Here is a 17,267-nt window from a genome sequence, read left to right as displayed (position 1 = left end):
TAGAGTGGAACAGCCAATATCTTTGTTTAGTTCTGTAAACGCAAATGTCCCATTGTGTTGAAAAGGTGATGTTACTGAAAGTAACTTCTCGAATATTGGTAGCACACTGATAAAATTGGTTGCATACTACACTAAATCATATGGTAAGTAAAATAATGTTTACAGCAAGTTAGATAGTAGTTTTCAGCAAATTTCAGCTGAATGCATTACTTTCTATTTTATGTATTTTTAGTTAAGGATATGCACATAAGTAAGGGTGAGCTGGAACTGTATAGATATTGTTTGCACACTGTCAGAGACATGGAATACACAAATGCAAGCTGAATTCAGGAACCTACCTCACAACATTTAGAGTGGAACAGCCTATATCTTTGTTTAGTTCTGTAAACACAAATGTCCCATTGTGTTGAAAAGGTGATGTTACAGAAAGTAACTCCTCGAATATTGGTACCACACTGATAAAATTGGTTGAATACAATAAATCATATGGCAAGAAAAAGAATGTTTACATCATGTTAGCACATACTAGTTTTCAGCAAAATGCAAATCTACTATTGAGCTGAATGCATATTCTATGCATTTTGAGATATGGATGTGGACATAACCAGTCAGGGTGAGATGGAACTGCATAGATATTGCATTTCTTCTACTCAGAGCCGTGGAATACTCAAATGCAAGCTGAATTCAGGAACCTACCTCATAACATTTAGAGTGGCACAACCAATATCTTTAGTTCTGTAAACGCAAATGTTCCATTGTGTACAAACGGTAATGAAACTGAAAGTAAGCTCTCGGTCATTGGTAGCACACTGATAAAATTGGTTGCATACTACACTAAATCATATGGTAAGTAAAATAATGTTTACAGCAAGTTAGATGGTAGTTTTCAGTAAATTTGAGCTGAATACATTACTTTCTATCCTATGTATTTTTTAGTTAAGGATGTGCACATAAGTAAGGGAACTGTATAGATATTGCATGCACACTTTCAGAGCCATGGAATACTCAAAGGCAAGCTGAATTCAGGAACCTCCCTCATAATATTTAGGGTGGAACAGCCAATATCTTTGTTTAGTTCTGTAAACGCAAATGTCCCATTGTGTTGAAAAGGTGATGTTACTGAAAGTAACTCCTCGAATATTGGTAGCACACTGATAAAATTGGTTGAATACAATAAATCATATGGCAAGAAAAAGAATGTTTACATCATGTTAGCACATACTAGTTTTCAGCAAAATGCAAATCTACTATTGAGCTGAATGCATATTCTATGCATTTTGAGATATGGATGTGTACACAACTACTCGGGGTGAGATGGAACTGTATAGATATTGCATGTCTTCTACTCAGAGCCATGGAATTGTCAAAGGCAAGCTGAATTCAGGAACCTACCCCACAACATTTAGAGTGGAACAGCCAGTAAATTTGTTTATTTCTGTAAACGCTAATGTTCCATTGTGTACAAAAGGTGATGTTACTGGAAGCAACTTGTCCAACATTGGTAGCACACATAAAATTAGTTGCATACTACTCTAAATTATATGGTGAGTAAAATAATGTATACATCAAGTTAGATAATAGTTTTCATCAAATTTCAGCTGAATGCATTACTTTCTATTTTATGTATTTTTAGTTAAGGATATGTACATAAGTAAGGGTGAGCTGGAACTGTATAGATATTGTATGCACACTGTCAGAGACATGGAATACTCAAATGCAAGCTGAATTCAGGAACCTACCTCACAACATTTAGAGTGGAACAGCCAATATCTTTGTTTAGTTCTGTAAACGCAACTGTCCCATTGTGTTCAAAAGGTGATGTTACTGAAAGTAACTCCTCGAATATTGGTAGCACACTGATAAAATTGGTTGAATACAATAAATCATATGGCAAGAAAAAGAATGTTTACATCATCTTAGCACATACTAGTTTTCAGCAAAATGCAAATCTACTATTGAGCTGAATGCATATTCTATGCATTTTGAGATATGGATGTGTACACAACTACTCAGGGTGAGATGGAACTGTATAGATATTGCATGTCTTCTACTCAGAGCCATGGAATTGTCAAAGGCAAGCTGAATTCAGGAACCTACCCCACAACATTTAGAGTGGAACAGCCAGTATATTTGTTTATTTCTGTAAACGCTAATGTTCCATTGTGTACAAAAGGTGATGTTACTGGAAGTAACTTGTCCAACATTGGTAGCACACATAAAATTAGTTGCATACTACTCTAAATTATATGGTGAGTAAAATAATGTATACATCAAGTTAGATAGTAGTTTTCATCAAATTTCAGCTGAATGCATTACTTTCTATTTTATGTATTTTTATTTAAGGATATGCACATAAGTAAGGGTGAGCTGGAACTGTATAGATATTGTTTGCACACTGTCAGAGACATGGAATACACAAATGCAAGCTGAATTCAGGAACCTACCTCACAACATTTAGAGTGGAACAGCCAATATCTTTGTTTAGTTCTGTAAACACAAATGTCCCATTGTGTTGAAAAGGTGATGTTACTGAAAGTAACTCCTCGAATATTGGTACCACACTGATAAAATTGGTTGAATACAATAAATCATATGGCAAGAAAAAGAATGTTTACATCATGTTAGCACATACTAGTTTTCAGCAAAATGCAAATCTACTATTGAGCTGAATGCATATTCTATGCATTTTGAGATATGGATGTGGACATAACCAGTCAGGGTGAGATGGAACTGCATAGATATTGCATTTCTTCTACTCAGAGCCGTGGAATACTCAAATGCAAGCTGAATTCAGGAACCTACCTCATAACATTTAGAGTGGCACAACCAATATCTTTAGTTCTGTAAACGCAAATGTTCCATTGTGTACAAACGGTAATGAAACTGAAAGTAAGCTCTCGGTCATTGGTAGCACACTGATAAAATTGGTTGCATACTACACTAAATCATATGGTAAGTAAAATAATGTTTACAGCAAGTTAGATGGTAGTTTTCAGTAAATTTGAGCTGAATACATTACTTTCTATCCTATGTATTTTTTAGTTAAGGATGTGCACATAAGTAAGGGAACTGTATAGATATTGCATGCACACTTTCAGAGCCATGGAATACTCAAAGGCAAGCTGAATTCAGGAACCTCCCTCATAATATTTAGGGTGGAACAGCCAATATCTTTGTTTAGTTCTGTAAACGCAAATGTCCCATTGTGTTGAAAAGGTGATGTTACTGAAAGTAACTCCTCGAATATTGGTAGCACACTGATAAAATTGGTTGAATACAATAAATCATATGGCAAGAAAAAGAATGTTTACATCATGTTAGCACATACTAGTTTTCAGCAAAATGCAAATCTACTATTGAGCTGAATGCATATTCTATGCATTTTGAGATATGGATGTGTACACAACTACTCGGGGTGAGATGGAACTGTATAGATATTGCATGTCTTCTACTCAGAGCCATGGAATTGTCAAAGGCAAGCTGAATTCAGGAACCTACCCCACAACATTTAGAGTGGAACAGCCAGTATATTTGTTTATTTCTGTAAACGCTAATGTTCCATTGTGTACAAAAGGTGATGTTACTGGAAGCAACTTGTCCAACATTGGTAGCACACATAAAATTAGTTGCATACTACTCTAAATTATATGGTGAGTAAAATAATGTATACATCAAGTTAGATAATAGTTTTCATCAAATTTCAGCTCAATGCATTACTTTCTATTTTATGTATTTTTAGTTAAGGATATGTACATAAGTAAGGGTGAGCTGGAACTGTATAGATATTGTATGCACACTGTCAGAGACATGGAATACTCAAATGCAAGCTGAATTCAGGAACCTACCTCACAACATTTAGAGTGGAACAGCCAATATCTTTGTTTAGTTCTGTAAACGCAACTGTCCCATTGTGTTCAAAAGGTGATGTTACTGAAAGTAACTCCTCGAATATTGGTAGCACACTGATAAAATTGGTTGAATACAATAAATCATATGGCAAGAAAAAGTATGTTTACATCATCTTAGCACATACTAGTTTTCAGCAAAATGCAAATCTACTATTGAGCTGAATGCATATTCTATGCATTTTGAGATATGGATGTGTACAGAACTACTCAGGGTGAGATGGAACTGTATAGATATTGCATGTCTTCTACTCAGAGCCATGGAATTGTCAAAGGCAAGCTGAATTCAGGAACCTACCCCACAACATTTAGAGTGGAACAGCCAGTATATTTGTTTATTTCTGTAAACGCTAATGTTCCATTGTGTACAAAAGGTGATGTTACTGGAAGTAACTTGTCCAACATTGGTAGCACACATAAAATTAGTTGCATACTACTCTAAATTATATGGTGAGTAAAATAATGTATACATCAAGTTAGATAGTAGTTTTCATCAAATTTCAGCTGAATGCATTACTTTCTATTTTATGTATTTTTATTTAAGGATATGCACATAAGTAAGGGTGAGCTGGAACTGTATAGATATTGTTTGCACACTGTCAGAGACATGGAATACACAAATGCAAGCTGAATTCAGGAACCTACCTCACAACATTTAGAGTGGAACAGCCAATATCTTTGTTTAGTTCTGTAAACACAAATGTCCCATTGTGTTGAAAAGGTGATGTTACTGAAAGTAACTCCTCGAATATTGGTACCACACTGATAAAATTGGTTGAATACAATAAATCATATGGCAAGAAAAAGAATGTTTACATCATGTTAGCACATACTAGTTTTCAGCAAAATGCAAATCTACTATTGAGCTGAATGCATATTCTATGCATTTTGAGATATGGATGTGGACATAACCAGTCAGGGTGAGATGGAACTGCATAGATATTGCATTTCTTCTACTCAGAGCCGTGGAATACTCAAATGCAAGCTGAATTCAGGAACCTACCTCATAACATTTAGAGTGGCACAACCAATATCTTTAGTTCTGAAAACGCAAATGTTCCATTGTGTACAAACGGTAATGAAACTGAAAGTAAGCTCTCGGTCATTGGTAGCACACTGATAAAATTGGTTGCATACTACACTAAATCATATGGTAAGTAAAATAATGTTTACAGCAAGTTAGATAGTAGTTTTCAGTAAATTTGAGCTGAATACATTACTTTCTATTCTATGTATTTTTTAGTTAAGGATGTGCACATAAGTAAGGGAACTGTATAGATATTGCATGCACACTTTCAGAGCCATGGAATACTCAAAGGCAAGCTGAATTCAGGAACCTCCCTCATAATATTTAGGGTGGAACAGCCAATATCTTTGTTTAGTTCTGTAAACGCAAATGTCCCATTGTGTTGAAAAGGTGATGTTACTGAAAGTAACTCCTCGAATATTGGTAGCACACTGATAAAATTGGTTGAATACAATAAATCATATGGCAAGAAAAAGAATGTTTACATCATCTTAGCACATACTAGTTTTCAGCAAAATGCAAATCTACTATTGAGCTGAATGCATATTCTATGCATTTTGAGATATGGATGTGTACACAACTACTCGGGGTGAGATGGAACTGTATAGATATTGCATGTCTTCTACTCAGAGCCATGGAATTGTCAAAGGCAAGCTGAATTCAGGAACCTACCCCACAACATTTAGAGTGGAACAGCCAGTATATTTGTTTATTTCTGTAAACGCTAATGTTCCATTGTGTACAAAAGGTGATGTTACTGGAAGTAACTTGTCCAACATTGGTAGCACACATAAAATTAGTTGCATACTACTCTAAATTATATGGTGAGTAAAATAATGTATACATCAAGTTAGATAGTAGTTTTCATCATATTTCAGCTGAATGCATTACTTTCTATTTTATGTATTTTTAGTTAAGGATATGTACATAAGTAAGGGTGAGCTGGAACTGTATAGATATTGTATGCACACTGTCAGAGACATGGAATACACAAATGCAAGCTGAATTCAGGAACCTACCTCACAACATTTAGAGTGGAACAGCCAATATCTTTGTTTAGTTCTGTAAACGCAACTGTCCCATTGTGTTCAAAAGGTGATGTTACTGAAAGTAACTCCTCGAATATTGGTAGCACACTGATAAAATTGGTTGAATACAATAAATCATATGGCAAGAAAAAGAATGTTTACATCATCTTAGCACATACTAGTTTTCAGCAAAATGCAAATCTACTATTGAGCTGAATGCATATTCTATGCATTTTGAGATATGGATGTGTACAGAACTACTCAGGGTGAGATGGAACTGTATAGATATTGCATGTCTTCTACTCAGAGCCATGGAATTGTCAAAGGCAAGCTGAATTCAGGAACCTACCCCACAACATTTAGAGTGGAACAGCCAGTATATTTGTTTATTTCTGTAAACGCTAATGTTCCATTGTGTACAAAAGGTGATGTTACTGGAAGTAACTTGTCCAACATTGGTAGCACACATAAAATTAGTTGCATACTACTCTAAATTATATGGTGAGTAAAATAATGTATACATCAAGTTAGATAGTAGTTTTCATCAAATTTCAGCTGAATGCATTACTTTCTATTTTATGTATTTTTAGTTAAGGATATGCACATAAGTAAGGGTGAGCTGGAACTGTATAGATATTGTTTGCACACTGTCAGAGACATGGAATACACAAATGCAAGCTGAATTCAGGAACCTACCTCACAACATTTAGAGTGGAACAGCCAATATCTTTGTTTAGTTCTGTAAACACAAATGTCCCATTGTGTTGAAAAGGTGATGTTACTGAAAGTAACTCCTCGAATATTGGTACCACACTGATAAAATTGGTTGAATACAATAAATCATATGGCAAGAAAAAGAATGTTTACATCATGTTAGCACATACTAGTTTTCAGCAAAATGCAAATCTACTATTGAGCTGAATGCATATTCTATGCATTTTGAGATATGGATGTGGACATAACCAGTCAGGGTGAGATGGAACTGCATAGATATTGCATTTCTTCTACTCAGAGCCGTGGAATACTCAAATGCAAGCTGAATTCAGGAACCTACCTCATAACATTTAGAGTGGCACAACCAATATCTTTGTTTAGTTCTGTAAACGCAAATGTCCCATTGTGTTCAAAAGGTGATGTTACTGAAAGTAACTCCTCGAATATTGGTAGCACTGATAAAATTGGTTGCATACTACACTAAATCATATGGTAAGTAAAATAATGTTTACAGCAAGTTAGATAGTAGTTTTCATCAAATTTCAGCTGAATGCATTACTTTCTATTCTATGTATTTTTAGTTAAGGATATGCACATAAGTAAGGGTGAGCTGGAACTGTATAGATATTGCATGCACACTGTCAGTGCCATGGAATACTCAAAGGCAAGCTGAATTCAGGAACCTACCCCACAACATTCAGAGTGGAACAGCCAATATCTTTGTTTAGTTCTGTAAACGCTAATGTTCCATTGCGTACAAAAGGTGAGCTACTGAAAGTAACTCCTGGAATATTGGTAGCACACTGATAAAATTGGTTGCATACTGCACTAAATCATATGGTAAGTAAAATAATGTTTACATCAAGTTAGCCCATAGTAGTTTTCAGCAAAATTCAAATATACACTACTGAGCTGAAAGCATCTTTTTTTTACTATGCATTTTGAGTTAAGGATGTGTACATAACTACTCAGGATCAGCTGGAACAGTATAGATATTGCATGTTTTCTACTCAGAGCAATGGAATTGTCAAAGGCAAGCTGAATTCAGGAACCTATCTCACAACGTTTAGAGTGGAACAGCCAGTATATTTGTTTATTTCTGTAAACGCTAATGTTCCATTGTGCACAAAAGGTGATGTTACTGGAAGTAACTTGTCCAACATTGGTAGCACACATAAAATTAGTTGCATACTATAAATTATATGGTGTAAAATAATGTATACATCAAGTTAGATAGTTTTCTTCAAATTTGAGCTGAATGCATTACTTTCTATTCTATGTAGTTTTAGTTAAGGATATGCACATAAGTAAGGGTGAGCTGGAAGTGTATAGATATTGCATGCACATTGTCAGAGCCATGGAATACTCAAATGCAAGCTGAATTCAGGAACCTCCCTCATAATATCTTGAGTGGAACAGCCAATATCTTTGTTTAGTTCTGTAAACGCTAATGTTCCATTGCGTACAAAAGGTGAGTTACTGAAAGCAACTCCTGGAAAATTTGTAGCACACTGATAAAATTTGTTGAATACAATAAATCATATGGCAAGAAAAAGAATGTTTACATTATGTTAGCACATACTAGTTTTCAGCAAAATGCAAATCTACTATTGAGCTGAATGCATATTCTATGCATTTTGAGATATGGATGTGTACATAACCAGTCAGGTTGAGATAGAACTGTATAGATATTGCATTTCTTCTACTCAGAGCCGTGGAATACTCAAATGCAAGCTGAATTCAGGAACCTACCTCATAATATTTAGAGTGGCACAACCGATATCTTTGTTTAGTTCTGTAAACGCAAATGTTCCATTGTGTCCAAACGGTAATGAAACTGAAAGTCAGCTCTCGGTCATTGGTAGCACACTCATAAAATTGGTTGCATACTGTTCTAAATCATATGTTAAGTAAAATAATGTTTACATCGTTAGCTCACAGTAGTTTTTAGCAAAATTCAAATATACACTACTGAGCTGAAAGTAATGCATTCAGCTCAGTAGAGTGTAGAGATGAATTTTGCTGGAAACTACTATGTTATAAGTTGATCTAAACCTAATTATTTTACTTAACAGATGATTTAGAGTACTATGCAACTAATTTCATGAGTGTGCTACCAATGTTCGAGAAGTTACTTTTAGTAACTTCAACCATTTTACACTATGGAACATTAACGTTTACTGAACTAAACAAAGATATTGGCTGTTCCACTCTAAATGTTATGAGCTTGTTTCCTGAATTCAACTTGCGTTTGAGTATCCCATGGCCCCGAGTAGGATACATGCAATATTTATACAGCTCCACCTCACCCTGAGTAGTTATGTACACATCCATAACTCAAAATGCATAGAATTGAAAGTAATGCATTCAGCTCAGTAGAGTGTAGAGATGAATTTTGCTGGAAACCACTATGTGATAACTTAATGTAAACCTAATTATTTTACTTATCATGATTTAGAGTAGTATGCAACCAATTTTATCAGTGTGCTACCAATGTTCGAGACGTTACTTTTAGTAACTTCAACTTTTTTACACAATGGAACATTACAGTTTACAGAACTAAACAAAGATATTGGCTGTTCCATTCTAAATGTTGTGAGGTAGGTTCCTGAATTCAGCTTGCCTTTGAGAATTCCATTGCTTTATGTAGAAGACATGCAATATTTATACAGTTCCAGCTGATCCTGAGTAGTTATGTACACCTCCTTAACCAAAATGCATAGAATACAATGTAATGCATTTAGCGCAATCGTGTAGTTGAAAATTGCTGAAAACTGTGCTAACTTGAGGTAAACCATGTTATTTTACTTGCCATATGATTTAGAGTAGTATGCAAACAATTTTATCAGTGTGCTACCAATGTTCCAGGAGTTACGCTCAGTAACTCAACATTTGTACGCAATGGAACATTAGCGTTTACAGAACTAAACAAAGATATTGGCAGTTCCTGTCTGAATATTATGAGGTAGCTTTCTGAATTCTGCTTACCTTTGAGTATTCCATTGTTTTTGTATTATACATGCAATATCTATACCGTTCCATCTGATCCTTAGTTATGTACACATCCTTAACCAAAATGCATAGAATACAAAGTAATGCATTTAGCTCAATCGTGTAGTTGAAAACTGTGCTAACTTGATGGAAACCATGTTATTTTACTTGCCATATAATTTCGAGTAGTATGCAACCAATTTTATCAGTTTGCTATCAATATTCGAGGAGTTACGTTCAGTAACTCACCTTTTCTACTCAATGGAATATTAGCATTTACAGATTTCAACCAAGATGTTGGTTGTTCCATTCTAAATGTTATTCCGTAGTTTCCTGAATTCAGCTTGCTTTTCAGTATTCCATGACTCTGAGTAGAACACATGCAATATCTATACCGTTCCAGCTGATCCTGAGTAGTTATGTACATATCCTTAACCAAAATGCATAGCATACAGTAATGCATCAGCTCAGTAGTCTAGATTTGACTTTTGCTGAAAACTCTTATGTGCTAATGATGTAAACCATGTTATCTTACTTGCCATATGATTTAGAGTAGTATGCAACCAATTTTAGCAGTGTGCTACCAATTTTCCAGGAGTTACGCTCAGTAACTCAACTTTTGTACGCAATGGAACATTAGCGTTTACAGAACTAAACAAAGATATTGGCAGTTCCTGTCTGAATATTATGAGGTAGTTTCCTGAATTCTGCTTACCTTTGAGTATTCCATTGTTTTTGTATTATACATGTAATATCTATACAGTTCCATCTGATCCTTAGTTATGTACACATCCTTAACCAAAATGCATAGAGTACAAAGTAATGCATTCAGCTCAATAGTGCGTAGAGCTGAATTTTGCTGAAAACTAGTATGTGCTAACTTGATGTAAAGCTTATTATTTTACTTACCATACAGAACTAATCAAAGTTATTGGCTGTTTCATTCTAAATGTTGTGAGGTAGGTTCCTGAATTCAGCTTGCCTTTGAGAATTCCATTGCTTTATGTAGAAGACATGCAATATTTATACAGTTCCAGCTGTTCCTGAGTAGTTATGTACACATCCTTAACCAAAATGCTTAGAATACAAAGTAATGCATTCAGCTCAATCGAGTGTAGTATTGAATTTTGCTGAAAACTACTATCTGCTAACTTGATGTAATCCTTATTATTTTACTTACCATATGATTTCGAGTAGTATGCAACTAATTTTATCAGTTTGCTATCAATATTCGAGGAGTTACGTTCAGTAACTCACCTTTTCTACTCAATGGAATATTAGCATTTACAGAACTTAACCAAAATGTTGGTTGTTCCATTCTAAATGTTATGCGGTAGGTTCCTGAATTCAGCTTGCATTTGAGTATTCCATGGTTCTGAGTAGAAGACATGCAATATCTATACCGTTCCAGCTGATCCTGAGTAGTTAGGTACACATCCTTAACCAAAATGCATAGAATACAATGTAATGCATTTAGCTCAATCGTGTAGTTGAAAATTGCTGAAAACTTTGCTAACTTGATGTAAACCAAGTTATTTTACTTGTCATATTATTTAGAGTAGTATGCAACCAATTTCATCAGTGTGCTACCAATTTTCCAGGAGTTACGCTCAGTAACTCAACTTTTGTACGCAATGGAACATTAGAGTGTTCACAACTAAACAAAGATATTGGCTGTTCCTGTCTGAATATTATGAGGTAGGTTTCTGAATTCAGCTTACCTTTGAGTATTCCATTGATTTTGTAGTATACATGCAATATCTATACAGTTCCATCTGATCCTTAGTTATGTACACATCCTTAACCAAAATGCAGAGAGTAGAAAGTAATGCATTTGGCGCAATCGTGTAGTTGAAAATTGCTGAAAACTGTGCTAACCTGAGGTAAACCATATTATTTTACTTGCCATATGATTTAGAGTTGTATGCAACCAATTTTATCAGTGTGTTACCAATTTTTCTTGACACCTCAACCTGAATAGTTATGCACGCATACATAACACAAAATACACAGAACACAATGCAAAGCTACAGCACATAAGAGCTTACAGATCAATTTTTCTCAAAAGTAGCAGGTGCTAACTTGATATAAACCTTTTAATCTTAATTAGCATATTTTTAATATTTGTCTGCATCTAATTTCACGAGTGTGCAACTGATGTTGGAGAAGTTACTTTAACTAATATCACCAAGTGCACTGAATGCGACTTTAAGTTTTTGAAAGAACAAGAAAGCTAATGACATCTGACTGTGAATGCAATGTGGTAGGTTGCTGAATTCAGCTTTAGTTTGAGTTTTCCATCCTTCTGAAACTGAATAGTTATTTGGATATACATAACACAATATTCACAGCAAAGAAAGTAAATCATTCAAATGATAAGAGTGTACACTTCCATTTTTATCAAAAGTGGTCGGTACATAAACCATGAATATTACTTACCTTATCGTTGTCTGCAACTAATTTTAGCAGTGTGCTACTAAAGTTCCAGGAAGTACTATTACTAGTATCACAATTTCACTGAATGGAACATGTGTTTCAAAGAAAAAGAATGTTAATGGTAGTTCCAATGTAAACGGTACGTGGTAGGTTCTTCAGTTCAGCTCCTTTTTCAGAATTCAATGATTCTGTGTAGTATTCTTACAGTTTCTATACACTGACACCTCAACCTGAATAGTTACGTACACATACATAAAGGAAAATACACAGAATAGAATGCAATGCTTCAGCTCATAAGAGTGTACACATCAATTTTTTTCAAAAGTGATAGGTGCTAACTTGATATAAAGATATATTACTTTCATTATGATCTACCATTGTCTGTATTCAATGCTATGTGTGTGCTACTAAAGTTGGCGATGATACTATAAGGACTATCACCGATTGCACTGTGGAACAATAGTGTTTCAAAGAAAAGAAAGCTAATTGTGGTTGCAATTCAAATACTGTGTGGTCGGTTCATGAACAGCTTTATTTTGAGAATTCAATGGTTCTGTGTGTTATTCATGCAGTTTTCCTACAGTGACACCTCAACCTGAATAGTTGTGCACGCATACATAACGGAAAATACACTGAAAATACAGCTGAATTCAATGCTTAAGCTCATAAGTGTGTACACGTCAATTTCTCTCAGATGTAGTAGGTGCTAACTTGAGATAAACCTTTTAATCTTATTTAGCATATTTTTGATAGTTTTCTGCAACTAATGTTATGAGTGTGCTACTGAAGTTAGCACTATAACTAGTATACTATAACTAGTTAGCACTATAACTAGTATACTATAACTAGTATCACCATTACACTGAATGGAACATGAGTGTTTCAAAGAAAAACAATGTTAATGGTAGTTCCATTGTAAATGCTGTGTGGTCGATTCATATCTTCAGCTTTATTTTGAGAATTCAATGGTTCTGTGTGTTACTCATGCAGTTTCCCTACAGTGACACCTCAACCTGAATAGTTATGCACGCATACAAAACACAAAATACACAGAACACAATGCAAAGCTTCAGCACATAAGAGCTTACAGATCAATTTTTCTCAAAACTTGTAGGTGCTAACTTGATATAAACCTTTGAATCTTAATTAGCAGATTTTTAATAGTTGTCTGCAACTAATTTTACGAGTGTGCTACTGATGTTGGAGATGTTACTTTAACTAATATCACCAAGTGAACTGAATGCGATTTTAGGTTTTTGAAAGAACAAGAAAGCTAATGACCTGACTGTGAATGCAATGTGTTAGGTTCCTGAATTCAGCTTTAGTCTGAGTTTTCCATGCTTCTGAAACTGAATAGTTATTTGGATATACATAACACAATATTCTCAGCAAAGAAAGTAAATCATTCAAATGATAAGAGTGTACACTTCCATTTTTAACAAAAGTGGTCGGTAGATAAACCTATGAATATTACTTACCCTATCGTTGTTTGCAACTAATTTTAGCAATGTGCTACTAAAGGTCCAGCATGTACTATAACTAGTATCGCAATTTCACTGAATGGAACATGTGTTTCAAAGAAAAAGAATGTTAATGGTAGTTCCAATGTAAATGGTACATGGTAGGTTCCTCAGTTCAGCTCCTTTTTCAGAATTTAATGCTTCTGTGTAGTATTCTTGCAGTTTCTATACACTGACACCTCAACCTGAATAGTTATGTACACATAGATGAAGGAAAATACACAGAATAGAATGCACTGCTTCAGCTCATAAGAGTGTACACATCAATTTTTTTCAAAAGTGATAGGTGCTAACTTGATATAAAGATATATTACTTTCATTATGATCTACCATTGTCTGCATTCAATGTTATGTGTGTGCTACTAAAGTTGGCGATGCTGCTATAACGAATATCACCGATTGCACTACGCTTAACAATAGTGTTTCAAAGAATAGAAAGCTAATGGTAGTTGCAATGTAAATGCTGTGTGGTCGGTTGATGAATTCAGCTTTATTTTGAGCATTCAATGTTTCTGTGTGTTATTCATGCAGTTTCTCTACAGTGTCACCTCAACCTGAATAGTTATGTACACATTCATAACGGAAAATACACAGAACAGAACGCAAAGCTTCAGCTCAGAAGATTGTACACATCAATTGTTTTCAAAAGTAGTAGGTGCAAACTCGATATAAACCTCTGAATATTACTTATCTTATGATCTACCATTGTCTACTTCGATGGACCCGTTTTAATTTCACTTACCATGATATAGATTTGTCTGCAACCAATTTTATGAGTGTGTTAATAAAGTTAGAGAAGTTAGTTCTAGTATCACCATTTGTACATAATAGAACATTAGCGTTATCACAGCAAAGAAAGCTAATCGCAGTTCCAATGTAAATGCTATGTGTTAGCTTCCTGAATTCAGCTTTATTTTCAGTATGCATTGGTTCTGAGCGGTATTCATGCAGTTTCTATACGGTTGCACCTGAAATGGAATACTTATGTACACATACTTAACACAAAATGCACAGAATAGGAAGTAATGCATTCAGCTCAAATGAGTGTACTTTGTATTTTGCTCAAAAGTACTATGTGCTAACTTGACAGAAACCTTTTAATTTTACTTACCACTTGAATTAGAGTTGTCTGGAACCATCTTTGAGTGTGCTACTAAGGTTAGGGCAGTTACCTTAAGTAATATCACCATTTGCACATAACAGAGCCCTAGCATTATCAAATTAAAAGAAATCTAATCACAGCTCCAATGTAAATGCTATGTGATAGGTCCTGAGTTTAGCTTTAAATTGGGTATTCCACGGTTCTGAGTAGAATTTATTCAGTTTCTATACAGTTGCACCTCAACCTGAGTAGTTATGTACATATACTTAATACACAATAGAAAGTAATATATTCATTTCAAAACAGTGTACATTTGAATTTTGCTCAAAAGTACTATGTGCTAACTTCATTGAAACCTTTTAATTTTACATAACATATGATTAAGAGTTGTCTGCAACCAATTTTATAAGTGTGCTAATACTGTTAGGGAAGTTACTTTAAGTAATATCACCATTTGTACATAATAGAACTTCAGCATTATTAAAGCAAAAGAAAGCTAATCGCAGTTCCAATGTAAATGCTATGTGGTAGCTTCCTGAATTCAGCTTTATTTTGAGTATTCCATGGTTCTGAGTGGTATTCATGCAGTTCTTATATAGTTACACTTGAAACTGAATAGTTATGTACACATACCACAAAATGTGCAGAATAGAAAGTAATGCATTCAGCTCAAATGAGTGTACATTTCAATTTTGCTCAAATGTACTATGTGCTAACTTGATGGAAACCTTTTAATTTTACTTACCATATGATATAAAGTTGTCCAGAAGAAAGTTAATCACAGTTCCAATGTAAACGCTATGTGTTAGCTTCCTGAATTCAGCTTTATTTTGAGCATTCCATGGTTCTGAGTTGTATTCATGCAGTTTCTATACAGTTACACCTGAAACTGAATGGTTATGTACATATACTGAACACAAAATGCACAGAATAGAAAGTAATGGATTCAGCTCAAATGTGTGTACGTTTCAATTTTGCTCAAAAATACTATGTACTAACTTGATGGGAACCTTTCCATCTTCCCATCCCTCCTATATGGGCTCTCCAGGGGTTACTCCATGGTCTTGTATGAGCTCCCCTTTGCCGAGAACCCCCATTTCACTTCCACAAACTTCTGTTGATTTCTCCTTTTACAATTTCCAGGTTTTTTCCCATTATGTAATTGCATCACAATGGTTTTCTTTTGTTCAATTTTCTTTTCTACTTCCTCTTCTGCTCTGTTCAAAGAATCATCACAGAATTGCCCTTTTGTTGCAGCCTCATCTTCACTTTGATTTTCATTGTGTGTTGTCTCTTGCAAAACAACTTTACTTACCTCAAAGATTAGCTCTTTCTCTTCTTGTCCTTTTGCAGCTTCAGTTTCCTTATACTCTGAGTCCCTTCCTTCACTGTGCAACATTAGAGGCTACCTTCCATGGCTTTATATGATTTGAATCTTTCAGTTTCATATTCAAGGAGGTTCACATTTTCTACAACTGTTATATTCTCACCATCCTTAAACAGACAACTAGATTCCTTCACATACATGTCATCTGTACCTCGTATGAATGTGTTCATGCTTCTTGCTTTGTGCTTTCCATGTGATATCTCCTCAGGAATTTTCCTTTTATGTTTAGTTTCAAAGCTGCTATTTGTCAAGCATTTCTGCTCTCCATCTGCAAGGTTTGCTGCTGCGTTCTGAAGTTTCTGCACACTATTCACCTCAAAACCATCCAATTTCAACTCCATTTTCCTGGCATCTAAATTTACCTCCTGTTTCAGGTTGCTCTGAAGACATTCATCCATATTTTCGGTAGCAGTTATTTCAATAGCTTCACAATTCTTTCTTCCTTTCAGTTGCTCCTTCATTCAATTAAATTTCCGCAACAGTGAATATTTAGCAACTTCCTCTGTTTCCAGCTCCTTGGTTATTTGCTCACATTTCCAGTGAAGCTCAGCCAGCTCTTCCTCGGTGCCTTCCAGAACATCTTTTAGCCGCTCCACCTCATACCTGAGTAAAACCTTCTCAGTTTCCAAATGACCAATTGACTCAATTGCATCAAAGTACTTTTCTTTAAAGTCTTCCTGGGTTTTGTGGTCAGCATCTTCTGTTTTCATTAACTCCTCACTCTCTTGTTGCTGTTGCACCAGGTTCTTCACACAAGCCTTCTTAGTCTCAGCAAGTGAAGTTTTCCTGGAATTGACCTTTGCATCAGCCTCTTTAATCATTATCATCACGTTTTCATCCTCCGACATTTCCCTGGACAGGATCCTTCTCCAAACATTGACTTGGATCCCCATCACCACTTTTCAATTCATAAACATTATTAAAGTTCCACCAGTAGAAAAAGTTGTAGCAAGTCAGGGAGACAGCTCAATAAGTGTTCTTCAGTAAGGAGTTTTAACTTGGCTTTATTCTCCTTCCCGATATGCCACAATCTCCCACACGATCAACGAAAACAATTAACTTTAAAAGCCTTCTCTATTATTAAGGACCTCCAGCATCCAGGCCATGCCCTTTCTTCACTGTTACCATTAGGTAGGAGGTACAGAAGCCTGAAGGCG

At 35.1% G+C, this 17,267-nt stretch overlaps 1 pseudogene; it reads right to left on the bottom strand.

Annotated features, from left to right (window-relative positions):
• Positions 1 to 15,774: 15,774 nt before the first annotated feature.
• LOC140714509 (uncharacterized) lies at positions 15,775 to 17,003 on the bottom strand (annotated as a pseudogene).
• Positions 17,004 to 17,267: the final 264 nt, after the last annotated feature.

Source organism: Hemitrygon akajei, chromosome 21 (assembly GCF_048418815.1).
Source record: "Hemitrygon akajei chromosome 21, sHemAka1.3, whole genome shotgun sequence".
NCBI lineage: Eukaryota > Metazoa > Chordata > Chondrichthyes > Myliobatiformes > Dasyatidae > Hemitrygon > Hemitrygon akajei.
The sequence above is the reverse complement of the archived record's forward strand: the minus strand, read 5'-3'. Positions and strand labels throughout refer to the sequence as shown.